Here is a 7,822-nt window from a genome sequence, read left to right on the forward strand (position 1 = left end):
ACTCTTTAAACTCTATAAATAATCATAGAATCACAGATCCTCCTTCTTCCTCAAGAAAGTTACATACAATGAAAATGTCATTGCAAGAAAACCGGATTCATTCAATTCCCCATATTTACAGATAGCTTGTATTTAGACTTTCCCCTCATTATTAAGTTTCGACAAAAATTTGGATGATTAGAAGTGGTTGGCAAAATTGCAAAGAATTCATTCAATTTAATTAAAATCATTCTAATATTTTTTCAATGTAATTGAGTGATTGAATTCTTTGAATGCTATAAAAGTATCACAATCTTATATGCTGCAATTTTTTGTAAAGGACTTCTTTTTTTTTATTTTTTCCTTTTAAATTGATTTTTTATTCTCATTTTGTACAAATGTTTTTTTACATTAATAAAATATTCTTGTTTACAAGTAAACAAAATACCCCTCCTCCCCCATGAATATAGATAGACTTGTTTGGGCGAAAAAAGTAAAGGGGAGAGAAAAAAATTAAAATAAAAAAATAATAATAGTAATAATTGTAGGTATGGCCAGGTGGCGCAATGGACGAAGCACCAGCCCTGGAGCCACGAGCACCTGAGTCCATATCCAGCCTCGTAAACCCAATAATCACCCAGCCGTGTGACATGCAAGCCCTGAAAAAACCAAAATAAAGAAAGAAAAAAAAAGACCCAAAATAAAATAAAATAGTAATAATAGTAGGGGTGGCTGGGTGGCAGACAGAGCATTGGCCCTTGAGCCAGGAGCACCTGGGTCCAAATCCAGCCCCAGACACCCAAAGATCACCCCGCTATGTGGCCCCAGGCAGGCCATCCAACCCCATTTGCCCTGCACCCTCCCCCAAATAATAATAACAAAAAATGTGCTTCAGTCTTTGTTCCAACACCAACAACTCTGTCATGGGTAGATCTCATTCTTTATGATAAGTCCATCACAAAAGTTATTTCCATATTTTTCCACCATTGCCATTGCTGATCGCAACTCCCTCCTTTCTTATTTCTCCACTACCATGTACTCTATTTTCTCTCTCCTTTCACTATGACTCTGCTGTAGGGTCGCTGAGTGGCGCAGCAGACAGATCCTTGGTCCTGGGGCCAAGAAGCCCTGAGCCCCCATACCACCCCTTAGGCCCAGAATCCACCTGGCCCTGTGGTCCTGGACAGGCCATCCAATCCCAGCCCCTTGCAAGAAGTAAGAAAGAAAATGTGTTATATCTGGCCACTCTCCCCCCATGGTCCATCCTCTCCTACTTTATTCATATCCCCACCCCTTCCCCCTGCTCCCCCCTCCTTCTTATTCCAGATGTCTATACCCCATTGAGTATATTTGCTGTTTCCTCTCCTAGCCATCTCTGATGAGAGCAAAGTTTCCCTCATTCCCCCTAGCCTCCCCCCTTCCATATCATTGCAATAGCTCATTGTAATAAAAAAAATCTTATGTGAAATATCTTGGACTATTCCCCCTCTCCTTTTTCTTTCTCCCATTCCATTTCCCTTTTTTTCTATTGACTCCATTTTTACACCATATTTTATCTTCGAATTCAGCTTTCTCCTGTGCTTCAACTATAAAAGCTCTCTCTACCTGCTCTATTAACTGAGAAGGTTCATATGAGTATTATCAGTGTCATTTTTCTATGCAGGAATACATGCAGTTCATCCTCATTACATCCCTCATATTTCCCCCCCCTCTCCTACAATCTCCATGCTTCACCTGAGTGCTGTATCTGAAGATCAAACCTTCTGTTCAGCTCTGGCCATTCCAAAAGGAACATTTGAAATTCCCCTGGTTCATTGAAAGTCCATCTTTTTTCCCTGGAAGAGGACATTCAGCCTTGCTGGGTAGTACATTCTTGGCTGCATTCTAAGCTCTTTTGCCTTCTGGTATATTGTATTCCAAGCCCTACAAGCTTCCAATGTAGCTGCTGCTAAGTCCTGTGTGATCCTGACTGCAGCTCCACGATATTTGAACTGTGTCCTTCTGGCTGCTTGTAATATTTTCTCTTTGACTTGGGAGTTCTGGAACTTGGCTATAATATTCCTAGGGGTTGGTTTTTTGGGATCTCTTTCTCTGGGGGATCGGTGGATTCTTTCCATTTCTATTTTGCCCTCTGCTTCTAGAATATCAGGGCAATTTTCCTGTAGTAATTCTTTGAAAATGGTGTCAAGGCGCTTTTCCTGATCATGACTTTCAGGTATTCCAATAATTTTTAAATTATCTTTCCTAAGTCTGTTTTCCATATCAGTTGTTTTTTCAGTGAGATATTTCACATTTTCTTCTAATTTTTCATTTTTTTGGTTTTGAAGTATTGATTCCTGATTTCTGGTAAATTCATCAATCTCCCTGAATTCTATTCTTTGTCTGAAGGATTTGTTCTCCTCAGAGAGTTTTCTTATCTCTTTTTCCATCTGGCCAATTTTGCTTTTTAAAGCATTCTTCTCCTCAATAACTTTTTGAACTGTTTTATCCATTTGACCTAAGCTGGTTTTTAGCATGCTATTTTCTTCAGCATTTTTTTGGATTTCCTTGACTAAGCTGCTGACTTCATTTTCATGTTTTTCCTGCATCTCTCTCCTTTCTTTTCCCAGTTTTTCTTCCAACTCCCTCATTTGATTTTCAAAATCTTTTTTGAGCTCTGTCATAGCCTGAGCCCAATTTCTGTTTTTCTTGGAGTCTTTAGATGCAGGAGCTTGTGCTTCCTCATCTTCAGACTGAGTATTTTGGTCCTTCTTGGGCTCATTTGCAAAATATTTCTCAATAGTCTTCTTTTTGTTTCTCTGCTTGCTCATTTTCCCAGCCTGGGCCTGGTTTGGGGTGTTTCTTGAGCTTTTGGGACACTCCCACAAGGGTCTCAGTGTGTGAGGCTCTGTCCTCCCTCCTGGTCTGTGAATGACCATAAGCACCTCCTTCTGCCACGGGGCTGAGGTAGGGGGTGGGACCTGCTGTTCTATGGGGGGCCTAGACTGCTAACAGGATCTGAATGTGGTCAGAGCCCCAGAGTCCTGTTCCAGAGGCAGAGGACAGAGCTCTGCAGTCTCTCTTCACTCCCCTCCCTCAGCTCAATGGGCTCATGCCCTGGGGGCTCCTGCTTACCGGCTCCACCTGCTTCTGTTTCCTGGATCAGGGCTGGGGAAAGACCATGCTGCTGGCTGTGTGCCCTGAGGGCTGGGCTCCATGTGCTGGCTCTGGCAGAGGTCCCCCGCTGTTCCCCCACTTTGTGCCCAGTGCTCCTCGGGGTGCAGCTCAGGAGACTCCCCTGCTGCTGTGAGCTGAGACCCCAGCGCCATGGGGCTGCTTCCGGGAGGCTGAGGTTCTTTGGCTCTGGCGGGCCACCCCTCTGGCAGGCCTCCCCTCAGACCCCCCGGGGAGCAGAGCCTTTCTGCTCTTTTCCAGGTTACCTTGAGTAGGAGAACTGCCTCACTGGGACCCTCTGTGGGTTCTGTCTCTCGAAAGTTTAGTTAGAGTCCTTAGCTGATGAATTTTATCAGAGAACTCCTAAGACTCGATCCCTTCTTGTCACCATCTTCTGTAAAGGACTTCTTGAAAGAAAAATACATCATTTGTATGGGTTATTTATAATAATTAAAAAGCTATAGTTAGTTCTTAATTACATAGTAAATATGATCCATATCTAGCAGGTGTGTCCAAGCTGGCCCATACAAATAGTCACTTTGTTGTCATTCAACTCAGAAGAGCTAAAAGCCTAGACACCCCTGAATTCTAGAGGTTTTAAAATTAAATTTGTGTGATATATATTAAAACAAGCATATGACAAGATTCATAAGTGTGTATGTATATGAAGTCACAAGTACACTACAAATGTAAATGTTGTCTTTATGCCAGGGTATCTAGTTATTTGGTATATAACTATTTGAGGAGTGGAAGGATTTTCCAGACTTCCCTTGTTCAAATCCTCATTTGGGGTGGTCATCTCTCCATTGGTCAGGCAAGAAGCTGGCATCAGTTCTTCATTTGCAAGCACACTGGACAAAATTCATTATTTTTGTTGTTTTGTTTTTTAGGGTTTTTTTTGCAAGGCAATGGGGTTAAGTGACTTGCTGAAGGTCACACAGCTAGGTAATTATTAAGTGTCTAAGGTCAGATTTGAACTCAGGTAGCTCCTGACTCCAGGGCCAGAGTTCTATCTACTGTGCTACCTAGCTTCCCCAACAATTCATTATTAAAGGTTCTATTAAAAATTAAAGGGAGGAAAGCAAGCAAATAGAAGATAATCATGGTATAAATAACTCGAGTTTCACAAAATTTTGGAAGAGAAGTAGTGGTAGTAAGTTGGCAAAAAAAAAATCAATTAATCATATCAAAAAAACATTTAAAACAAATGCTATAGAAATGTCATGCTCTTAAATGCTCCAATTTCTATTAAGGCACTTCTAGAAGTAAAAATATAGCTATTGCACATGGGTTATCTGTAATAATTAGAAAGTTATGGTTTGGTTCTTAGTCAGATATAAAGATCACACAATGATTGCACTCTCCCTCACTGCTCTGAGATTCCTCTTTTGTTAGGAGTCAGTGTTTAGAGCTCCCAAGCAGGATAGTGCTATTTGAAGATGGTACTACTTTGGGCAGAGAGTCAACCCAGGAACAGAGTGTTTTTCTCTCCTACAGTTGTTATGTTCTTTGGGATTTTTCTTTCTAGTGCTTCTCTCCAGAGTTAGTTTAGTTTTCTCTATATTTATTGCAACTTATACCTTACGTTTGTGTCTTAAAAGATCTTTAGAGATGACACTGTTCATCTCAGTCTGGATCTTCTAGACCAGGGGTGTCCAATCTTCTGAGCCACACTGCCCAACAAAAATCAGTCACATACAGAATTCAATACCTATTCATGAATACAATGCAGCCCACACCACTAACAAATACAATAAACACAAAATGGGGCCACACGAATGGTTTGAGAGTTGGAGGTTGGAAACGCTTGTTCTAGGCCATCTCACTTGGTCCTCTTTTCACTTTTTGTAGGTTATTAAGCCTTATTAGTACATGAACACAAAGAATATCCAATGAGTTTTATATATATATATATAGTCACTAATGCTATTTAATGTTGATCAAAGATGACTATTAGAAGATCTTATTGTACTAAGCAAACATTTGTTGTACTAAAATGCAATGCATCTTGATTCTCAAGTTCATAAACATGAGTACATGATTCTCAAACTGCATGATTATAATAGTTCAGTGTTTTGAAAGAAACTATTTACTACCTTTTAAATCTAAAAGTCTGTTAACACATAGCCAAAAAGAAAAAGGAAAATGCAAGAGGAAAAACCTTCTCAATTAAGAAAATATAAGTCCAGTTAAAGTAATTTTTTAAAAAATTACTTACAGCAAAGGCTTTAACCAGTTATTGCCTCATTGGCCCAGAAACTTTATTATGAATTCTAGTATCAGGCCTTTATTTAGAAATGATGCAGTGCTCGGCTTTAGATATCAAAGTTTAATTTTTTGACTTGTAATAAGTGATGCAGAATGAAGTGAGCAGAACCAGAAAAACAAGGTATACACTGACTACAATAATATAAATAAAAATAACAAGAACTTTGGTCAATGCAATTTCAGAAGATTGATAATGAAGCATGCCTCCCAACTTTGCGGTAGAGGGGTGATAGATTTTCAGATATGGTCAATGTGTGAATTTGTTTTGGTTAACTATAATTATTTGTTGTAAGAGACAGATTATATTTTGGGGTGGGGTGGGGGAAGAGTTTGTGAGTACTACTAATGGTGCAAAAAGGGGAGAAACAAAGAAAGGAAGAAAAGAAAGAAGGAAGAGAGAGGAAGGGAAGGAAAGAAAGGAAAGAATGTCAATTTAAAATTCACAGAAGAGAGGACCTCCAGAAGGAAACATAGACAAAGGAGAGTTTTGTTACTATCATGTTAAATTTAATAATAAAGGGATAGGGACTGGACCTTTGATATTCATTGACAAAGAAATCTATTAGATAAAATAACTTTCTACCAATATAAGTTAGCAATTACTCTGTAATTTATGAGAATTTCCTAAAACACTGGCCACACTTCCAATGTGTGATAGTTTGTGCCAATTTTTTTATATATTTATCCTCTTGCATTTTTCTTTTTCTTTTTCACTATGTATTAACAGACTTTTAGATTTAAAAGGTAGTAAATAGTTTCTTTCAAAACACTGAACTATTATAAATACAATACATATATTTCATATATATATATATATATATATATATACATATATATATATATGTATATGTATATAGGACTGGGTTCAGTAGGGAAGGTGGTGTATTTTTGTGTGGGATTTCTCCAGTGGTTGATGGCTCCTGGGAAGATAACATATACACAGTAAATGTGTATATATACATATGAGAGTCAATATGGTTTAGAAGATTGTCTTGAAGTCAGGAAGATATAACACACACTGTTAAACTCATATATGTTTATATATAGTATAGGCATGTGTTTATACTATAATTTTAATTCTACTATTTAATTTACTATTATTCTACTTAATTAAATTAATTAATAAAACCATATAATCTATCACAATTTCTTGTAAACCTACATAACAATTTAGTTTCACTTGAAAATTATTGGGGCCTCAACCGGAGGCAGCCCAGCTCTGCCCGCCCTGGCTGCGGCCCTATCCCGCTGCGCAGACCATGTCCAGGAAGGAGGAAGCCAAGCAGCTGGCTGGCTGCAGGGCCGTGGAGAACCACGTGAAGAATAACCAAGTGCTGGGCATTAGCAGTGGCTCTACCATTGTCCACGCCATCCAGAGGATAGCTGTGAGAGTGGAACAAGAAAACCTGAACGTTGTCTGTATTCCCACGTCCTTCAGGCCTGGCAGCTCATTCTTCAGAATGGCTTACCCCTAAGTGACCTGGACCGACACCCAGAGCTTGATCTTGCTATTGATGATGCTGATGAAGTAGATGCTGACCTCAATCTCATCAAAGGTGGTGGAGGCTGTCTGACTCAGGAGAAGATTGTAGCTGGCTATGCCAAATGTTTCATTGTTGTTGCTGATTATAGGAAGGATTCAAAAAACCTTGGCGACCACTGGGTGAAGAGCATTCCCATTGAATTCATCCCCATGGCCCAGGTCCCCATGACCAGGGCCCTGTCCCAGAGGTTCGGTGGAGTGGCTGAGTGGCAAATGGCTGAGTGCAAGGCGGGCCCTATGGTGACGGACAATGGAAGCTTTCTGCTGGACTGGAAGTCTGACCGAGTCCATAAATGGAGTGAAGTGAACACGATCATCAAAATGGTGTTGTGGACACAGGTGTTGTGGACACAGGCCTCTTTATCAACATGGCTGAAAGTGTTTACTTTGGCATGAAGATGGCTCGTCATCATGAGGGAGACCTAGGCCCCACCGGTGGCCAAGGCAGAGGAGCCCAAGAGCCTTTGCCTTAATGTACTTGCTCCAGGACAGCCGGTCAGAGCATGGGGGGAGACTCCTGAAATATTGTTGAATGGCCCTGTCTTTTTTTTTTAAAGAAATAGAGAATCATATATATATTTCTATCTAAAAATGTTCACTTTTTTAAAAGAAATAAAAAAACTTTATTTCATGTTTTATATGAAATACTACCAAAAAAAAGAGGGTTTTTTTTTTGAGTCCTTGACTTGAGGCTGCTGGTTTCCTCTTATTATTCTGAGTGTTTGGTTTTCTGGGGAATCCCAACATGTCAGCCACTGTGCCAGCCCAGTTTGTTAAGGGATGAACCAACAATCCCTGATGCCTTACGGGAGCCATTGATGATCTTTATGCTTTCATTCTTGACTTGTTGATTTATTTTTGAGTTTACATTTTCATAGC

At 39.8% G+C, this 7,822-nt stretch overlaps 1 pseudogene; it reads left to right on the forward strand.

The window, feature by feature from the left end:
• Nucleotides 1-5,600: 5,600 nt before the first annotated feature.
• On the forward strand, nucleotides 5,601-7,416 carry LOC141519150 (ribose-5-phosphate isomerase pseudogene; annotated as a pseudogene).
• The last annotated feature ends 406 nt before the right edge of the window (nucleotides 7,417-7,822 follow it).

The sequence above is a fragment of the Macrotis lagotis genome, chromosome 3 (genome assembly GCF_037893015.1).
Source record: "Macrotis lagotis isolate mMagLag1 chromosome 3, bilby.v1.9.chrom.fasta, whole genome shotgun sequence".
Lineage (NCBI taxonomy): Eukaryota > Metazoa > Chordata > Mammalia > Peramelemorphia > Peramelidae > Macrotis > Macrotis lagotis.